This window comes from Alosa pseudoharengus, unplaced genomic scaffold, assembly GCF_046254945.1.
Source record: "Alosa pseudoharengus isolate Yale_2024_CS ecotype anadromous, Long Island Sound unplaced genomic scaffold, YU_APseudo_1.1 YU_APseudo_1.1_scf_10, whole genome shotgun sequence".
NCBI classification, from domain to species: Eukaryota; Metazoa; Chordata; class Actinopteri; order Clupeiformes; family Clupeidae; genus Alosa; species Alosa pseudoharengus.
Window position 1 is genome coordinate 26,319,249 of NW_027468565.1, and position 22,500 is coordinate 26,341,748.

A 22,500-nucleotide genomic window follows, 5' to 3' on the forward strand; every position below is an offset into this window, starting at 1 on the left:
CATACACATAGAACACACACACACACACACACACACACACACTCACACACACAGAACCCACACATAGAACACACACACACACACACACACACACACACACACACACACACACACACACACACACAAACACAGAACACACACACACAGATTCATAAAATAAGCTAGCAATGTCACTTTGGAGTAGTACATGACGTCAGCAGGATTGACTGGGCTTCTATTATTCTCTATAATAAGTAGAGTGAAAGCAGCCCTGCAAGTGTAATAGAAGCCCAGTCAATCCTGCTCACATCAGAAACACACACACACTCACACACTCACACACATACACACATACACACACACACACATACATTGACAGACTGTGTGTATGTGTGTGTGTGTGTGTGTGTGTGTGTGTGTGTGTTTGTGTGTGTGCGCGCACACTCTTTCTTCTCTCTTACAGAGTTCATGAGGAACTCTTTTAAAGACTACTGTTGTTTGATTAATAGGCAGTTAGTCTTTTAAAAGTCACTTTCCCCCTCATCATCCTCCCGTCAGTGTGGGAGAGAGAGAAGGATAGAGACAAGGAGAGAGAGGGAGAGAAAAGAGAAAGAGAGTGGGAGTGAGAGGGGGGTAGGAACGAGAGAGAGAGAGAAAGAAAGAGGTGTTAAAGTGTATCAGAATTAGCAAGTCCTTGAATAAAATAAGCTGCATGCTTCATTTAAACATTTAAAAAGCTCTGCATTCAAAACTGAATTTGAAGTGAGCAGGTGGTTGTGTGTGTGTGTGTGTGTGTGTGTGTGTGTGTGTGTGTGTGTGTGTGTATGTGTGTGTGTGCATAAAAGACACACACATACACACACACGCACACACACACATACACACAACAGAATAGTACACATCTGATTAGATGACAGTATTGACTGCTTAAAATACAGTACACACACACACACACAATCACACACACACACACACACACACACACACACACACACACACACACACACACACACACTCCCTCACACACATACTAGGCACCAGTGTTGGGCAAGTTACTTCAAAATCGTAATGTACTATGCATTACTTATTACTGTCATTTCAAAGTAGTTTGTTACATTATAATATTACTGTCTCTGAATTGTAAGGCATTACCCTACTATTGCATTACTTTTAAGTTACTTTCACCAAAATATCTAGAAATATGGATTTGCCATTCTACATACAATAAAATGCAGTTTATTACGCTCAATGCAGCTTGCTCTTCCAATGGAGGGAGATGTGGTATAGCATAATGACTGAGCTAGGCTTAAGGCAACAGTAGAATGCAATAGGCGCAGTGCTCATAATGCAATACAAGGAACAATCATAGTCAGAATTTTGTTAAAAACCGACAAAAGGTCAATTGTGATAGAAATACTGTAACTTTAAGGCCTAGGCCTACTCATTAAAATCAATAGAGAGCCTACTATATTGTAAATCAAAGCTTAAAGGAACCGTATGTAAGATTGTGGCCAAAACGGGTACTACAATCACTTTCAAATTACTGTAGAGCGGTGTATCCCCTTCCCCTCCCCTCTGACTGGCAGAGTTGGCAACCGGATGACGAAACACTACTGACTTTGTGATTAGTAGATAGGTGGAGGGTGGCGCATTAGGCCAAAACACAACATGACAACATCAACATCAGTTTTTGAAATGAACATGATTTCTTAATGTCTAGTGACATATCAGGGCAATTTTATGATTAATTGAAATACAATTTTTACATACGGTTCCTTTAATAAAGACATGTCAAGATGGTGGCCTGCTGGCCATTTCGGTGCCCTAAGTGAGTGGCTTTGAGTGAGTGACATTTAAATGATAACTCAAACACCTAAAGTAAAATAAAAGGCCTATTATTTACAGACCATTACTGTGTATTTTTAAACATTAATTTCTGAAGAAATGCTGTTTTACTTATAAATGGTGCACTGTCACTTTAAGAGCATTGATCTTTACGTTGTCATAATGCCCTTTTGCCAGCTCTTGTTTACAAGCCTTATTTGTTTGAGTTACATTGATAGCACAATATTAACAATAATATGCACATGTTAAGTTGTTTTAAGCAACCTTCATTGGAAATGGAAGTATGCAATGACATGTTGCTTCACATTTCGTTTTGCGAATACAAGTGAATTATGAGCCTGGTATCCACCTAGCTATTTGAATGGAATGCGTTTCAGTCGACTCAGCATATCATGTGCTTCATGTAGCCTAAATGCTTGGAAAACGAATGATTGAAGACCCACCAATTCTAGTACTACGTGGTGATTGAGAGAACCCAAAAGGTATCAAACTTGCATGTAACATCGTGTTAGTGCATTTTGACATTGTAAACGTTATTGATGAAGAGTGAAACGCAGTTTGCAGTAAAGCTACTATTCTTGGTTACATTTGGGTGCCCAACGCAAAGTGTGTGATGCGCGTGGTGGGAGCGGTGGCACTGCCAGGCTACACAATCTTTTTCTGCATTTCTATCCCTTTATTCTCTTCAATTTAAGTTCACAGCCTAAAGCTGACATGCACAACAGCATAGTTTGTGTTTTATCAAGAATCAAAAAGATTAGCGTGGCACTACTTTAGATGTTTCATTAATTTACTTGTGCTATTTCGCGAGCTGAGAGATCTTTCGGTTTCGCACACAAAGTGTACTAACTATTATGTTCTTCATAGCCTTGTCTCTGACAAGCTGAAAATAATGAGCGTAGGCTTATGTCCATCCCGCAAATAGAGTCCGCCTGCGAGTCTGCTGCAGCCACAGTCATATTCAACCAGTATCAGGAGATAACGTTCTACTATTTTGCGCGGATTTTTTCTCCTCTGTTGTTCTCCCGTGGTGTTTGCGAATATGTATCAAAACAAAACAAGCGCTTAATTTTGGGTTAAACTGCATTGTAACGCGCGTTACTGAAGTTTGTACCGAGTAAATATTACCCAAATTTTTTTTTGTAATGCCTTACATTACCGCGTTACCGCAAACAGCAATATATTACAGTAATTACATTACTTTTGTAACGCATTACTCCCAACACTGCTAGGCACATGCAAACTTTGCACACTTCACACATTACACACTAAAGACATGCACACACATACGAACACACATACAGTCAGTCAGCCAGACTGACAGACAGACATGCACTTCCTGTCCCTTGTGTGCTTATTTCCTCTGTGAGTAAGGGGCCGGGCACACGACGCCGGTTTTTGTGAAACCGGTGAGGTTTTGTTAACGGTTGCGCCTTGCATGTACACGACAGTTTAGGAGACTGAAACCGATAGCTTTTGAAACCGGCTTCCGAAGTGGGAACTTTTGAAACCGCCGGCTAACTTTCGCCGTGTAGACGCCTGTAGGTGCGAAGCCGGCAACTTTATGACGACATACATGCTGCCCCACCTCTCAACTCAGCCACGCACTCGACCTGACATGTTGCTTGTCAAAACAAACCAAACCATTTATTTATCGTATTAAAAAATTTTTCTTTCCGCTGTCATGATTTATGTGCACAATGTAGCCTATCAGCCTTTAGTGGCTAAGTTAGAAGCACACGTTAGCTTAACTTAGTTAAACATTAGCTTACTGCATGTTACTTTCTCCAGTGGTGCTCAGACCTAATGCAATGCGTAGGCTAAGCATTTGAAATTTCACATAGCAGTCACATACCTTGAAAATGAACTTTATTAGTTTAACAGTTGAATTGAAAACCGAATTGTCTGTAGTCTCCTTATTTCATGCGACTGCTTAACCAGAGCACTTATTAGACATTCTCTGGCTTAAAAAACGGTTTTAACAATGTTTTCTTCTACGTGATTCACGAAATTATCGTGAAGCTTCTGCACAGCGGCGCCATCGACTGGTCTGGCATATGCACTACAGCACATTTAGCCAGTTACACCTCTGTGTGTACACGCAAGGTTTTTTCTTGCCGGAGTCGTTAAAGGTGTGAAAGCGGTAAGAGAAAATCCACCCGGCGGTGTCGTGTAAACGGCCTCTTAGTGCGTCACTGTGTGTGTGTGTGTGTGTGTGCTCCTCTCCTCTGTGAGTGAGTAGTGCGTCACTGTGGGGTGTCAGGGGGTCTTGCTGATACATATTCAAATGCTAATGAGGTCCCAGAAGGCTTTGCAGTCCTGTCTGGGTGTGATAATTACCTTCAGGTTCACCACTGCTGCACCCATACATACACTGACTACCTGCATGCATGCACATATGCACGCACATACACACACACACACACGCAGACGCACACACACACACACGTACATGCACACAGACACACGCACATGCACACACACACACACACACACACACACACATACACACACACACACACACACACACACACACGCACACACACAACGCACACCAGCATATACTCCCTCTCTCTCACACACACACACATGTCATGCAGAGACACAATTGTACATCACAATCACACCTCTCTGATGCAGCATTCAGCTGCAGTAACACTCAGTACGCAATTACTCAAATGAACGCTGCTTTGGTCTGATTGACAGGTGGGATGTTCTAATTAAGTTAACACTAGACACTAATTAAAGCTTTCAAGAAAAGCTTCTAGACTGGATTGGTATGACTATGTTTCCCGTAAACTCAATTATGCCTTGTTATGAAGGCCATTATGGCTGGTTATGAAGGCCATACATTATGCTGCCATTTATTATTTATGAATTATGATAGTGATCAGAAAATAATTGATATAGATCTGCGTCAGCGACATGGGCCACATCTTAAACACAGGGATCAGTACGGCGGGGCATGGGGCCACGTCTTAAACACGGGGATCGGTTAGCAGAGTACAAAATTTTTGCACAATGGGCTATGGGTTGGTGTTTTACCAATTTACTGTAATTTTCTAAAATAGTGACCGTAAGTCTTGAATTGTATCAATTTTATACAAGTCTATTGCAAATTAAAGTCTAATTTTATACAAGTATATTGCAAATTAAAGGGGCAAATTGAATCAAAGGGCTGCCAGGGCTCCCTTGGTAAGAGATTAAGATCTCAACGGGACTAAAATAAGTACAAAATGAAATCATAGGTTTATGCTACAATTTCGGCAAACGTATCTTTAAGTTATGATTATTTTGTTATTTTTGAATAAGTTAATGTTTTCTTAGCCATGGAGGCCAGTGGGGCCAGCACTAATAGTCAAGTCAAGTTTATTTATATAGCGCATTTCATACACAGAGGTCATTCAATGTGCTTTACATAAACAAAAACCAAACAATAATAACAAATAAAAGCATAGAAGGGCAATATAGTCAAAGAATAGTTAAAAGGTAAAGATCATAATAAAAAGGAAACATAAAACAAGGTAAAATCATTTACAAATAAAGAATAATTAGTAAGCAAAACAAAGGGAAAAGTAGTAAAAAAAAGTAATAAAAGACAAAGTAGAATAATTATCAAGGCAGATTCAGAATTTGTTATAGCTGGTTTCTGTGGTATGGATGAGAGATGAATGGGACACACACCAGTCCATCGCAGGTTAAAGCCAGCTCAAGCTGGTGCCACTTACAGCAGATTCAAGATTCAATATTTTATTGCCATACAACTCGGTGCAAGTTGCTAGGGATTTGCTTCAGTATGCTCATGACAGGACAAAGACATCACCATAGACACAGAAAAAGACACAGAACAAACAGTATGTATACATATACGGACTCCCACACAGGATCACCCTTGACATAGGCAGATAAAAAGGGCACACTGCTCACAACATACCTGGATGACAGTCCAGGAGCCTAGAGTGACAGGTCAGGTTAAAGTGACATGGTGCATAGGGATGCAGAGTGCAAATCCACAACAATAAATAGATAAATAAAACTAATATGGGTAGCATAAAACATATAGAAGAGTATTGTAAAAACAGTGTAAAGAGATGTGCCAATTATACAGGCTTGAGTCGTGGATCTGCTCGAGGTTTCTTCCTATATGTATCTCCAATTCTAGGGAGTTTTTCCTCGCCCCTGTTACCCATGGGCCTCTCTCTTTCTTTTCTTTTCTTCCTTTCTTTCTTTTTTCTCTGATTGCCTACATTCTGTAAAGCGCCATGATACATGTGTAATGTTTTGGCGCTCTATAAGCACAATTAATTGAAATTGAATTCAATACATTTAAATTGAATTGTTAGGAGAACCTTTTTTTCATGAGATACTGGTTCAGGGATGGAGAGCTGGGGCATGCAGATGCAGCTCCTTATCTAACAATATAACACATACCATCAGTGGAACAGCTGGGATTCGAACCGGCAACCTTCTGATAGCCAGCAATCTAACCCTTGAGCTGCAGCTTGTACTCAGCAAGTATAGAATGAGCTTCATTACACACACAGGAGAGTGAAGTTCAGCGCTCTGACTGATTGGCCCTGCGCCTTCTCACTTAAGGGGTCGCCTTATTCAGAGCTCTCTGCGGTTCTTCACTTAAGGAGTGTGTGTGTGTGTGTGTGTATGGGCTTTCTCACTTAAGGGGTCGCCTTATTCAGAGCTCTCGCCACCACAAGAGCCATGTGACCTCTCAGCAGAGTTGACTTCCGCGGGTGCAGTTACTGGGCTTTGTGTGAAATAATCACCAGATCTCTAATAAGAACCCTGCTTTGTTTTCCCCTCTCCTCTCCTCCCCTCTCAGAAGAATCAGAATTATTTCCGCACAAGAAAAAAAGGAAAAACAAGGAATTTGACTTGGTGAAATGGTGCAGGACACATAAGCGTATTTAATATAATATAATATAATATAATATAATATAATATAATATAATATAATATAATATAATATAATATGACAAAGTGCAGATGCAAGTACAAAAACACTACGTTGAAAGGGGGCTATGTTTTATTGAGGAGTCAAAATGCAGTGGGGAAGAAACTGTTTCTGTGGCACGAGGTCCTGAGGGGTATTTCACAAAACCTATATAAAGGATTAAGCTGATTTTTGGTTATCCTGGCTGAATTTAGCCTTGACTTGGTTTCACAAAAGAGATGACACATACAGTAAGTTACCATGGGGATTTATTCTGTGGACCTAGCCTGGTTAGGCTAACAGCCCGACTTAGTTAATTTTAATGTTAAATATGTTGTCTTATTGCTTCAGCCAGCTGTCATTCAAATCAGACCTCCTTTAAGAGCTTTATTCCATTTATATAATTTGCTAAATGTATTTGTTCGCAAAAAACACCACTGATTTTCTGCCTAATACCATATGGTTATCATTTTAATTGTGATAGCTTTGTAATTATTAACATATACTGTAGTCGTTGTTTGCTTTTTTTGTTGATAGACGTTTGATGAATACTGTAGTAGTTGATTGGAAATGGATGGCAATTTTTCAAAGGTGTTTTCAACGAATTTGGTTATAAAGACACTATAAAGGGATATATAGTCATACTATGCGTATCTTTGCAGTGGAAAGCACTTTCTTATTGACATTGCGTGCAGAGATAAGGAAGCACTCACACGTGGGTGCATACGTAAATTTGCTTTCAGTTGGTCACGCCTACTCTTGCTGTTTTACAGAAATAGCCATGTTTCCTCATTCAAAAAAGAAAAACTTTACTTTACTGTTAGTATATCAAAAGCAGCTGTTCACTTGAATGGCGCTATTTTCTGCGCCTTTTTAACTCCAACCGTGAGTTCTTTGGAGGAAAAATGAGAATGGACACGTGTCCTGAATTACTTGCACCTGGCTTGTCCTAGTCACTCCTACTCATCCTGGATGGCGTTAGTGAAACGTGTTGAGCTAAGATGACCAGACAACGCTACGTCAAGCCTCGCTTTATCACTTATCTTGGATTTCTTAATTCTGCCTGTGAAATAGCCCTCAGGTCATGATGGACCGCAGCCTCCGGCCAGAGGGTAGTGTCTTAAAAAGACTGTGTCCGGGGTGGGAGGGGTGTGCAGCAATCTTTCCTGCCCGCCTCATTGTCCTGGAGGCGTATGGACTTTGGAGAGAAGGCATGCTGCAGCCAATCACTCTCAGCAGAGTCCTTGGCAGTGGCAGTAGCATACCAGATGGAGATGGAGGAGGTGAGGATGGATTCTATGATGGTATAGCGTAGAACCATCATCGGCTTTGGCAGGTTGAATTTCCTCATCTGCCGCAAGAAGTACATCATCTGGTGTACGAGCTGATGTTATGCTCCCACTTCAGATCATGCGAGATAATGGTTCCCAGGAAGTGATCTGATGATCTGATCGATGATCTGAGACATGCCCATCCTCATATTTTGCTTCCTGTCGGACAGGAAGTCAATGATCTACCTGCAGGTGGGATCAGGCACATTCAGCAGGGAGAGCCTGTCCTGCAGCCTAGCCGGGATGATGGTGTTGAAGGTTGAACTTAAGTCCACAAAGAGTATCATGGCATAGGCGCCTGCAGACTCCAAGTGCTGGAGTCGGTGATGGATTTGAGGTGGGAGAGCACACGGCACTCAAATTACTTCATGACCACAGAGGTCAAGACCACAGGTCTGTGATCTTTGATTTTTTTTAGGACAGGGATGATGGTGGAGGCCTTGAAGCAGACTGGTACATGGCACGTCTCCAACGAGGTGTTGAATATGTCGATAAACACAGGAGACAGCTGATCAGCACAGTGCTTCAGGGTGGATGGGGATACAGAGTCCGGCCCCGCTGCTTTACGGGGTTCTGCCTCTTAAAAACACTGTTTACATCTCTCTCCATATGGAGAGAGGAGTCATGGTGATGGGGGGAGGGATATCTGAGGTAATGGACAACTGGGGGTTAGACTAAGTGTCTGCTGCTGTAGGGTTGCTCAAGATCATATGGGTCACCAAACTAAGGTCCGCGGGCCGACTCAGGCCCCCCACCCCTCTTTGACTGGCCCCCCAGCCCCTCTGCCCCCCACTACTTGAACCGGCCCTATGAGGCAATCCCCAAAAGTCGTCATGGCCTATTTTTTTAAATTGCTTTTTGGGAAATAATAACATGTCTACATCTGGTATTTTGTTAATTTCTCAGTTAAAAATTGATATTTAGTTATAAAATGAACCATATTTGCCGAATTTTCGTCACCCGACATGCTCGAGATCAAGCAGTGACAGACAATGCACGCGCAGAGAACAATGAGGCCTGCTGGTGGTCATTTTGGTCTGGGTCATACAATACTAATACCATCACAGTCAGGAACGATAATGTGGCCCCTAGAGAAAAAAGTTTGGTGACCCCTGCTCAAGATGGTAAAAGATGGTAGAGGACTGTCCCATTGTCTGTCAAAACGACAGTAGAAGTTATTCAGGCTGTTGGCTAGATGTAAACTGTTTGTGGTATTGGGGACTTTAAACTAAAAGCTGGTAAGCTGCCTCAGCTGCGTCTCCAGAGAGAGGCAGTTATTGGCTGAGAACTGCCGTTGTAGTTTCTTAGAGTAGCCTACAGCTGTCTAGCCCCTCTCACAGCCTTGTTGAACCTATACTTCACTGTTTTGAAGCTCTGAAGTCTCTGTCTCCACTCTGAAATGCTTCCTCCTTTTCCATCCTTAGCCTTCTGAGTCTACCAGTGAACCAAGGTTTGTCGTTGTTATAGGCTATAGCACACCCCGGTGGGTGTTGGTATGCAGCTATTCTCACAGAAACTGATGCATGACGTGAACGCCTCTGTATACTCCTCCAGGCTATTGGTGGGGGTCTTAAAAACCTCCCAGCCAGTGCAGTCCTGCCTGCAGCCTCCACATGCAGCTTCATTTGTCCACTGCTTCCCTGTTTTTACAACAGGTTTAGAAAGTTGCTGTAGTGTAACAGTGATCTATGAAGTGTCCTCTTTGGTCGGACATTTAATGAACTGTCGGTATTTAGGAAGTTCATGGCTGAAGTTTGCCTTGTTGAAATCACCCAAGAGATTGACTACGGAGTCTGGGTTAGTATGTTCCACACACACAGTATCTGATCTGCGAGTGTGCATTGTGTTTCCTGTAAGATGGCTTGCGGTGGAATGTAAACACCAACCAGAATAAATGAAGCAAACTCACACGGTGAGTAGAAGGGTTTTCAGTTAATGAAGAATGACTCCAGGTCAGCAGTGCAGTGCTGTTGAATAACTGCCACATCATTACACCAGCCGCTGTTGATATAAAAACATATTCCTCCGCCTTTCGCTCTTTTCCCGGAGAGTCTAGTGTCCCGGTCCGCTGTAAGGAGTTGGAATCCTGCCAGCTGTACTGCAGATGCGGGAATCATTCCACATAACCACGTTTCCGTGAAGCACAGAACCGCAGATGAAGAAAAGTCTCCTGAAGTCGCCACCGGAGCTGGACATGCGCACCGGCTCGCTTCGGCGTTTCACCTTCCATGCAGCGGTGATTATAATGTCCACAATGACAGTGACTGAGGCGGTGAGGGTAGGGAATAAGTCCTCGGGGATCCCAGCCCTAATGTTCATGAGCTCCTCTCTAGTGTAAAAGTTCGCTGAAGTATAGCAAGACACTGAGTTTACAAACAAACAGAAACAAAACAAAGAAGACAGCCATTCGTGGCGCCATGGCAACCAGTCTTCTCCTCTCCTCTCTCCTCTTCTCCTCTCCTCCCCTTTCCTCTCCTCTCTTCTCCTCCTCTCCTCTCTCTTCCCCTCCTCTCCTCTCCCTCTCCTCCCCCTTCCTCTCCTCTCCTCTCATCCCTTCTCCTCTCCTCCCCTCTGTCTTCTCCTCTCCACCCTCTCCTCCTCTCCTCTCCCTCTCCTCCCCCTTTCCTCTCCTCTCATCCCCCTCTCCTCTCTTCTCATATCCTTCCTCTTCTTTCCTTTTTTTCTCTTCCTCTTTTGTCCACTCTTTTTTCTTCACTTTGTTTGCCGATCTTTCCCCCACTTTTCCTCTCATGTTCTCCATGGCAACACTGCTGTCCTCCACCTTATCATTAGGATATATATAAACACAGACCCACACTCACACAACACACACACACACACACACACACACACACACACACACACACACACACACATACACAATACCCCCCCCCCACACACACACACCCACACACTTTCTCATTGTCCTAGTTCAACTTATACTTGATGCATATTCATGTATGCTGATCACACATGCCGACACACATGAAGTTTACTGATTTGCATATAAAGAGATTTGTGTGTGTGTGTGTGTGTGTGTCTGCTAACATGCTCATTAAAGTCTTGCTATCAGGACCCTCTGCTGCACAGGGGTGCCTTTGTCCCAACTGGCCTTCAGTGTGTCTCACAACAACAACACATTGCAGGGGGTCTGCTTCAGCACTACCCTGAAATAGGAAATGTGTATGTGTGTAGGTGTGTAGGTGTGTACCTGCCGTGTACACTTGTAATGCATCTGACACATGGGTACACACATATGGTGGCATATGGTGGTCAGATAGATAGATAGATAGATAGATAGATACTTTATTGATCCCCAAGGGGAAATTCAAGATTCATACACAATAATTCACATCCACAGATACACACACACACACACACACACACACACACACACACACACACAGACAGACACACACACACACACACACACACACACACACACACACACGCACACACACACTCCCATTCAGGAGTTCATTAATAGAACAATCCTCATCAAACACTCTGCATAACTTACAAAACCATGAATTTAATTTCCTCACTGGCAGAATTAAATTAACGGAAATAGAGATCTCCAATTCCGCTAAATCCATCAGCACACACACACACACACACACACACACACACACGCACACACACACACACACACACGAACACACACACACATGCACACGCACACATTCCAGTGCTGTGGATTCTAATGCAGAACAATGGCAGAACACACTCACGGTTCTAAGCTGATCACTCAGTGATGAGTCAGAATCAGAACACTAAGGAACAACAGAACCGTGACTGTGCCCGGATCATCTGTGGACTTAGCGACTCTGATTGGCTGGTTCATTGCCTTGGGTCAGATTATGTTATGAACTCCACATTGGCCAGGCTATGTGTATGTTTCAGCATGTACTCTCATCAGTATAACTATAAGAGTATGTTTTAACCTAGGTTCTGTGATAAACTCCGGGTTTGTTAACGTTGTTGTTGGTGCTTCGTTTTATGTGTAGGGACCCTTAAGCAAGCTACTGACGAGGTTTGATGCTGTTTTGAACAATATTACCGGTTAAGAAAATGCTATTTGAGAAGCGTTTTGCTCATATCCCTTAGCTAATCCACTGTTTGCGATTTGGGGCTATAGCATATACTGGAGCAAGCTCTGTAGTGGTTGATAAACGAAAGATACTGGGCCAGATGTACTAACGCTTTTGCGCCCACTTCAGGCGTATTTGTTTCGCAACGTGCGTGTAAAATCATTGTGAGGTACAGTATGTACAAACAGGCTGCAATGATGTAAAAGTACAAACTGCCTGTCGCGGGAGCTGAAAGTGGCAGATTGCGTTTTTCATGTCATGCATATGCATTCATGGGAGGATCCAGGGGAAAGTGGGAGTTTAGCGTAAAAAGATGGGAGGGGAAGAGTAAAGAGCGCCTAATTATGTATTCCGCGGTATGTACAAAGACTGCTCCTGAAAGCGCACGTCTATTCTGCGCCTAAATACTTCCGCCTTGTAAAAGCAGGTGTTAATCCAAATTGCAGTTCAATGCGTCAATAAGAGAACCTTTCAAAGACAACAGAATTGCTATTTAGAGCACTTCGGTAAAGTTAGACAGAAATTGGCAGATTCGCAAGATTCACGTTTTGCGGTTCAATAAATCATAGGAGAAACGTCTTCATTGCACAATAGAGAGCTCTATCAAACCGTAGTAAGGTAGACAACAAGCTACAACCCGGTTTTCATCCGAAAGAACTGTGTACATATGTGGATAAATAAAATGCATCCCTGTGAGCATTCGGCTGTCAGACGAGCGTCTAGGGACCGTCTACAAAGTGCAAAAATGAAAGTGGATACAAAGATACATTTAAATAGCTTCACTGTTATTGAGCCTAGTGCTTCCAAAATCATAACACACAGCTACTGCTTCCCTAGCAGCACACTACACGTGCCAATTACGGGAAAAACGGACTCACCCTATTTATAATATATTTTTAATGGGGGTAAAATTCAATAGCTTCACTGTTATTGAGCCTACTGCTTCCAAAATCACAACAGACATCTAGGGCCTCACTAGCAACATACTACACCAGCTAATTATGAAAAAAACGGGCTCACCCTATTTATAATATATTTTTAATGGGGGGAAAATTCAATAGCTTCACTGTATTTAGAGCACCAGTTTTGTAAGTCTTTGTACTATCAAAAGCAACATTAACTTTCGTTGGCCTTTCCAATGTCTTACTTTCACTTTCACGTCATTCACTTAAACTTTCCTACTTGCTAGATTTGACCAATCTTCCATATATGCTATATCCTACGTGCACAAGTAGTTTGAGTAGAACTACTGATCTTCATGCTTGTTGACATCTTATCATGTATGGTATTATTTCATGATCGCTAAATGTTTGATTCTTTTTAATGTTGTCATCAGTTAACTTCATTCAACTGCCCTTGTATGTAGACACTGCCATTCAGTTGTGGACGTTCGTAAATTGCGTTTATGGGCGGAGAAAGGTGCAGTTTACACTAAGGATTGAACGATTGATAACGACGGAAACTTGGGTCTGACAGCGTTCGCAATCTATGGTTTGTCCATGACGCCACTGATAACGCTACGTTCGCAAATGTACGTACATCTGGCCAACTGTCTCTACACGGCTTATTTGATGTGTTTTAATGCAGAAAAACATCCTTGTCAATTTTCGCTGGAATTACAGTTTAAGCAACCATTTGTACCATTATCTCTTTGAACTGTGAATCGGGGCTGTACAATTTACTGTGATCGATTGAGCATTGGTTCTCTCTCTCTCTCTCTCTCTCTCTCTCTCTCTCTCTCTCTTTGCATGTGTGTGTGTCTTGGTTTGAACTTGTTAAGTGCTCTTCAGTAGTTATTTGAAGTCACAGAAGTAATGTACATTGGTTATTGATCTGCATATAAATGTTTGTGTGAGTTTTGCTCTGTGTGTGTATATGTGTGTGTGTGTTTGAGAGAGAGAGAGTGACAGAGTTTGGTGGTGTTTTTACACAGTAAAGAGTGGCTGATTAGCTTTAACTGCCACAATTAGCCGTCGACCACGAGTGTGTCTAGACATCCGTCTCTGCTCCACTCTCAAACCATTGATCTCTCTGCACGAAGCCTCCTTATAACCACAAAGTCCTATCAGACCAGCAATCACATCACCCGCTCACCCTCTCACTCACCAGCAGCATGGACCGCTCACCCTCTCATCCACTAGCAGCCTCTGCCCTCTGTGCAGAGCTGGACCCCTCACCCTCTCATCCACTAGCAGCCTCTGCCCTCTGTGCAGAGCTGGACCCCTCACCCTCTCATCCACTAGAAGCCTCTCTAACTGCCCTCTGTGCAGAGCTGGACCCCTCACCCTCTCATCCACTAGCAGCCTCTGCCCTCTGTGCAGAGCTGGACCCCTCACCCTCTCATCCACTAGAAGCCTCTCTAACTGCCCTCTGTGCAGAGCTGGACCCCTCACCCTCTCATCCACCAGCAGAGCTGCACCGGTCACCCTTTCATCCACTAGCAGCCTCTCTGGCTGCCTTCACATGGACTCCTCAGAGCAGAGGTGAAGCACTAGCCTGCTGCCTGGCTGCCCGGGCTGAGGTGTGATGATATCCTCCTCCGGTCCACATGGACACTCAATCAGGTTGAGCCACAGAGGGGAACCTTTGATGGGGCAGCAGGGGTGTTTAATAGTGTTTAATGGTCACTGATCACTCAGGCTGATCTCTCATGATGAGATGTTTTTAGGTAGAGCCCTTACATATGCTCAGGCCTGGCATAACATCATATCTCTGACCACCTGGGATAGATAGCTGATCTGCTAATAATCCTAATGGTGTTGATAGTGCTGCTCATATAGGTCTACTGATACCGCTAATGGTCATACCGCTAATGATCCTGTTTCTATTGCTAATGCTAACAGTGCTTAGTAGTACTGCTCATATTGGGATAGATAACTCTGGTATACTGATACCGCTAATGATCATACCGCTATTGATCCTGTTTTGGTTGCTGATGCTAAATGTGCTCGGTAGTACTGCTCATATTGGGATTAGGGTGGCCATACATCTGGATTTAGTCAGACAGTCTGGATTTTAAACTCCCTGTCCGGTGTCCGGCGCAGCCTCAAGCCTGACACTCATTTGTCCTCCTTTTTGCAGTTGCACTGGGCCTAAAAAAACCCCTCTAGAATTTGTTGCTGGGACACAGCATACAGTAGCGTCTCTCAAACAATGGACAAGGAGACTGACTGCTGGTCCGCGGAGCCATGGAGTCAAATTATGCCCGGTGCTTCTGACTCGTCAGATAATTTGCTGCACAATTGATCGCGGACCGACAGAAAAAGAAAACAAACGTTTTCGCAATCAGGAGGAAATACATGCTAATTTGGTGTCATCAAACATAGAGGCTTAACATTAACTGGTAGTGAGTCCTATGAGTCCGTTTATTCAATGCATGTGTGTGCATGTTCAATGCAATGCTGAAACCACTCAAACGTAGCAAAGCTCCGCTTCAACCTGAAAGACCTGACCCTACATGTGTTGTCTCCTGAGCTGTAGCAGAGGGTAAAGGTGGAGTTTGCTGAGGCTAAATTGAAGAACAGGATACTGAGGACACGAACTTAAATCAATTAAAAATACAGGTGGACTCCTGCACATACTGCAAGTCCCCAATAGACTGAATCACTGTTCTTTATGCTTGTGAAGAACTGAAATGTGTATTTTTTGGCATTCATTTATTTGTTTAGGCCAGGGGTCTCCAACCTTTTTGGGAATGAGGGCTACCTGAAGACACAAAATCATATGGAGAGCTACTCATTTGAAACAAACAGACCCTCACCCCTTTTTTTGCGAGGGTAGTCCTCCTAAATAATAGGCCTATGTGATTTTTACTTTTAAATGATCAATATTGTATAGGCCTATTAAGTCTATTAAGCAACTGTTTCATCTGATTCTTCAATACTTTAATATCAATATGCAACACTACCAACATTTTTGTTCAGTTTGTGCCTTTCAAAGTTTGCATGGGGAATCTAATCTAATTTTTTGAACAAAAAAAACAATCTTTTTGTGCAATTAATAATTTGGGTTACAATTTTTACCCAATTTATACACACCATTATGGATTCAGGGGTTGTTTAAGTTCTGATTTCAGTGGACAATTCGGTTTGAACATTTCAATAGTAATCGCCAACACAACCCTAACATATGAAGACGGCTTTTAAAGTTATTGCACACCTGAAATCTCTCCATGATCTGACAAAAAAGGTAATGCAAAGTCCTGCTCCGTCATGCATGCCACAACATTTTCAGCACTATTATACGGCAGTAGCCTACAGAGGAGAAAAGGCCTGTGAGCTAAAGCAATCGTTTTTCAGTCCTTGAACAATCATGCAAGAACCGTATTTGACGGCCACAGAACCTTTGCAAAGATATGCTTCCATTGGCTACACCAGACGAGCAAGTTTTTCCCCCTTTACTGTCTATGCGTGCGAGCAGCCTGATGCACTCCGCTTCCATTGTTTAAAGATTGAATCACAGAATGTCTAAACGGGCTCTGATTGAATGGGGATTTAGAGCCAAAGGCTAAAATTTAACGCAGCTACAATTTGTAAGGTATTACCAATATCACTGTAATGTTACAGATGTAGGATATGGATACATGCATTCTTAAAATGGTTCTGGTCTAGACTTAAATATCTATTGAAAACTTCACAATGGATCGTGTTTTTAGAGCGTGATCTTCAGGTGACTTGTTGGCTATTTTTAGAAGCTGCGCTGGGGGCACCTCATAGCCGTCCCGCGGGCACCGTGTTGGAAACCACTGGTTTAGGCTATTTATTTTTATGTGAGCTTAATTTGTAGCCTGGCGGGCCATCCTATATCATTGAAATGTATAGCCTGGAATCGAATCATTCACCTCGCTTAATCCAAGGGGCGGGCAGAGAATTGTCTTTCAAACTGCCTAGGCATGCAATAGGCCAGCGCTACGACCATATCCGTATCCGGTCGGCAAAACGGCAAATACATCCTTCTTCGAAAGGAATGACTTAAGTGCATTGTGTTGCTCAACTTTCAAAGAAAAGCACAAGTCCAACTCCTCCAAAGTTGACGCCAACGCCGATTCAAACAACCGCTCTTCGTTCGCCATAGCCACCTTCCTTGTTGTTCACCGTCGCAGGACTGTCGTTATCCTGTTAAGCCCGCCTTAAGACTCTCTAATGAAATAGAGCGCTGTGATTGGAGAACATCCACGGTGTTAAGCCAATAGAAATCCCTATGGTTTGCTACTAGACGTACAGGCTGAGCAAATTAATTTGCCGCCGCTAGGGTGCGTCTAGATTTCTAGGCTACTTAATTTGCGCATTTCCAGAAATGTTATGGTTTGTGACACTGTGCACTTTGCTAGGCAGGCTCATCTGGTCAGTTTTTGAAATAGACACCACGATGTATTAAATACATGCTAATACTGTGAACACTTTTTGACTTTCCATGAATATTTTTCCCTTTTCTGTTACACATACATCATGTTATATCACAGATCAATTGTCTTGCAATGAATAGAGTATTTCAGAATCACTGTATCGTGATACCATAGTTATCATGGACAAAGTTTTAGTGGGGAGTACACCAGGGTCCTATGTAATTATGCTTGCCTCACTAAATGCCACCAAGTGTCCTCCTTTTTGGTGTTTTGGAAATATTCATCCTAATTGGGATAGATAACTCTGGTCTACTGATACCGCTAATAATCCTGTTTCAGTTGCTAATGCTAACAGTGCTGCTCATATTGGAAAAGATGGCCTGGTCTTCTGATACTGCTGATCATACTGCTAATGATCCTGTTTTAGTTGCTAATTCTAACAATGTTGCTCATTGGGATAGGTAGTGCTGGAAAAGTCATTTTAGGCAAGTCCCTACACTTGGCGGTAGGGTTCTAAATTAACACCTGCCAACCCGCCAAATGCGGGTTAAAATTCATTTTGGCGGGTGTTAATAAAAACGTACTAGCCAGTTTGGCCGGTGATGCATGAGGCATTACATGCATGATACATAAGGCTCTGTTCTCGGTCATATATCCCCTGGCAGTACTTCCTACTTTTCCCATGACCACTGTGCCGTAATGCTATGTGATGACGTCAAACGTCCATTGGCTGCGTGCAGTTAGCACTGAAACCAGCGCGAGAGACGATGGAAACGAACGGAGCGTCTACCAGAAAACACAAGGATTCCAAAAATAATTCAGTGGAAATGCTTGGATTCCACTTGCTGCTACTGGAAGCAGCTGGCATCCATGCATTTCCACAGAATTATTTTTGGAATCTGATCCCTTGTCATACCTGTTCATTCGTACTTGTCGCTCGACTTATCGTGACTAAATTCAAGATGGCGGTGAACGGTAAACTTAATTAAGGTACTGTCTGTATATCGTCTTGTAAATAAACTACCAGTGCTTTTTCAAAGTTCTCAATGTCTAGTTTTAAATGTCAATAAAGTATGGAGCTACTTTGAGCCTGGTAAATGGTGTAAAACAGTGATTTATTTGCATGGCTAGGCCGATGCCCGAGGCACCACCATCGAAAAACCAAGCGCCAGATTTCTGAGTGCTGGGGACAAGCTGAGATGAGCTATGATACATACGTTCACACTCGGTATCATGTTTCAACACACTTTAGGTCAATATCACACCGGAATTCTCCTTTAACAGGTTAGAGCTTGCACACTACCTGCGTGACACGCACATCTCAAGCGCGGCTCGACCCGCCCGAAAACGTGTGAATGCTAGAAATAGGATCGACGTCTATTTTTCACCCGACATGCAAGCGTGTTGGAAGCGTTTCCATTCAAAACAGAAAGTGAAAAGATGTTTTTAATAGGCAGAGGGGCCGTCGCAGCGCAGTGTCAGACACGTGTCTCTGGTGTGGAAAGACATAGAAAACGCCACGCAGCCGCCACACAACAGACACGCAACAGACACGCCACGTTCACACCACGCAGCCAGTCTGAATCAGCGCTTACACTTCACATATCGGTAAGTGGACGGACTCCAAGCAGACTAGAAAGAACAATAAGAACAACTACGCTTCAGTGGTGTCCTCTGCTGTCTGCAGCTCTCCGTGAGTGAGTCTGTAACGAGTTTAATCAAGGCTTAATGCCCCTGCTCATGCTGGGTGCCTAGCAGAGGTGTCTAAAAGCCGAAAAGCTGATGAATGTCTTGCTGCACACTTTCATGCTCTTGCATCAGAAGGGTGGCGTTTAAGTGCGAGGCGTAATTCTAAACTCCTCTGACGTCTCTGCTCTGCTCAGCTCGTAGGAGGAGTGTGTGTGTGTGGATGAGAGTGTGTGTGGATGAGAGGAGTGTGTGGATGAGAGTGTGTGTGGATGAGAGGAGTGTGTGTGGATGAGAGTGTGTGTGAGATGACATGAACAGCACACTCTCTGACCTAGTTCCAGTGTGTAGGGTAGCATAGCCGTGACGTTAGCAATTATGTGAATGTCAGTATCCATGAAACGATCCTGATCATCACACTCAAAAGGTGTCAAAACATTGGATGTTAGGTTTGCCCAGGAAAGCCATGCCCTGTGTGCCAAAAGCATCAACAGAAATGTTTTAACTCAGAGAGGAAGAACACATACCCAAAATCATTTTTTTTTAAATAAAAAAAAAACAGCACGCAACCTAGAAGAAGAAGCAGTCTATTAATACTATCTGCATGCAATGCCTGTTGGCTCAGTCCATTCTTTGACAAGAGTCCCTAGGCAATCGAATCTGGGTATTCTCCCTCCCAGGAGCAAGTTTGGGGGCCCAGACCAGAGTATTCTCCTTCATAAGCTCTCTCTCTCTCTCTCTCTCTCTCTCTGTGTGTGTGTGTGTGTGTGTGATATGACTAAGCAACCTCCATAACTGCTAATGTGGAGTGCAGTGTGTGTGTGTGTGTGTGTAAATGTGTGTGTGCAGTACAAGAGTATGTGTGTTTCATAGACTAGTGGTGTATGACAGAGACCCAGGGCTGAAAGGGCAAATAAGGCCACACACACACACACACACACACACACACACACACACACACACACACACACACACACACACACACACACACACACACACACACACACTGTGCTGACAAGTCTTATTTTTTTTTACCTCAGGTGTGCCAGGATGTGTGTCAAAAAGCTATGTTTCATCATCAAGAGACCCTGCATAAATGTCTTTTTGTGTGTTTGTGTACTGCAGTTCACTGTCTCTGTGCAGTATGTGTAACTTGAATGTGTCAGCAAGTATTTTGTGTCTCTATTTGTATATGTGTGTATGTGTGTGCCTGTGTGCTGGTACGTGTGTGTGTGTGTTCATGTTTGTGTGTGTGTGTGTGTGTGTGTGTGTGTGTCTCTCTCTCTCTCTCTCTCTCTCTGTGTTTCTGTGTGTGTGTGTGTGTGTGTGTGTCTCTCTCTCTCTCTCTCTCTCTCTCTCTCTCTGTGTTTCTGTTTCTGTGTGTGTGTGTGTGTGTGTGTGTGTGTGTGTGTGTGTGTGTGTCTCTCTCTCTCTCTCTGTGTTTCTGTGTGTGTGTGTGTGTGTGTGTGTGTGTGTGTGTGTGTGTGTGTGTGTGTGTGTGTAGTGAGAGGTCAGAAACATGGGCATCTGACTGAGTCAGTGCACCAAAAACAGCTGGCAGGCAACAGTGTTCTCTTTCGGTCCCTCTCTTCCTCTCTCTCTCCCTCCCATATTCATCCATCCATCCACTCCACTCTCTCTCTCCATCCATCCACTCCACTCTCTCTCTCTCTCTCCATCCATCCACCTGAGCTCCTCTGCATATGGCACCTTTAGAAGTGCCAGTTTATCTCTATCTCTTATTGCTCTGTTCTTTTAGCTCTTTATCACTTCCATTATCCCTCGTTCCCTCCCTCCTCCACCGCTGCCTCCACCGCTGCCTGCCTTGTAAGGTCCCTCTCTCATTTCCTCTCCATCCATCTGCTCTAATACTGCTCTCCTCATCTCCACTCTGCACCTCCTCTGCTCTGCTCTCCTCTCATCTCTCCTCATCTCCACTCTGCACCTCCCCTGCTCTCCTCTCATCTCTCCTCATCTCCACTCTGCACCTCCTCTGCTCTCCTCTCATCTCATCTCTCCTCATCTCCACTCTGCACCTCCTCTGCTCTCCTCTCATCTCTCCTAATCTCCATTCTGCACCTCCTCTGCTCTCCTCTCATCTCTCCTCATCTCCACTCTGCACCTCCTCTGCTCTCCTCTCATCTCTCCTCATCTCCACTCTGCACCTCCTCTGCTCTCCTCTCATCTCTCCTCATCTACACTCTGCACCTCCTCTCCTCTCCTCTCATCTCTCTTCCCCTCTCCTCTCATTCTTTGTCCCTCTCCTCTTCTGTTCTCTCCTCTCCCCTTCTCTAAATGACCTCTCCCCTCCCTTCTCTTCTCTCCTCTCCTTTTCTCTCCTTTCTTCTTTCCTCCTTCTCTCATCTCCTCTCCTCTTCTCCATCATCTGTTCTCTACCTCTCTCGTTCTGTACCCTATTTACGCCTCCTCTATTTTATTTTTTCATCTGGTTCCTTTTAATCTCTCCTCTCACCTTTCATGTCTGTCCTTGCTACTATTTTTTTGTCATTCCAACTGTCCCAGCCTTTCTCTTTGTGTGTGTGTCTGTGTGTGTGTATATATGTATGTGTGTGTGTGTGTGTGTGTGTGTGTGTGTGTGTGTGTGTGTGTGTGTGTGTGTGTGTGGGTGACCAAGAGAGAGAGAGAGAGAGAGATACCTCTGAAAGAGAGTAATTGAAACCTGAGGAATTTCAGAAGCATGAACGTGTGTGTGTGTGTGTGTGTGTGTGTGTGTGTGTGTGTGTGTGTGTGTGTGTGTGTATGTGTGTGTGTATGTGTGTAACTGGACGGGTTCCAGGGATCCTCTAATCTGGCTGTCTGAGCAATGCCTCTCCTGCCCCATCTACACTCACCTGTTGCAGAACTGTTCCACTGTTCCACAGTTCCATGATCACATGGATGATGACCTAGGTCTCTGGATGCATCTCTGGTTCATATAGATGACTACATGCATGTGTGTATGGATCTGGGTGTGTGTATTTACATTGTAAGGTCCATTTCTATCATAAATGCATGAGATCATAATGAATATTTCATATACTCTCTAGAAACACAACACAACAGAAAGGAGAGGGAGAGAGAGAGAAAGAGAGAGAGAGAGGGAGAAAGACAGAGAGAGAGAGAGAGAGAGAGAGAGAGAAAGAGTTGGACCTGAGGGACGGCACTTTGAGAGATGAAAGATGTGTATAATGAACGAGGGAGTGAGTGAGTGAGAGAGAGAGAGAGATGATAAGAGATGAATTGACAGGTGTGTGTGTGTGTGTGTGTGTGTCTGAG

At 43.6% G+C, this 22,500-nt stretch overlaps 1 protein-coding gene across 1 annotated transcript in view; it reads left to right on the top strand.

Annotated features, from left to right (window-relative positions):
• Positions 1-22,500, top strand: part of syt7a (synaptotagmin VIIa) — a 166,290-nt gene that overhangs the window by 60,555 nt on the left and 83,235 nt on the right. The gene's annotated exons all lie outside the window — the stretch shown is intronic.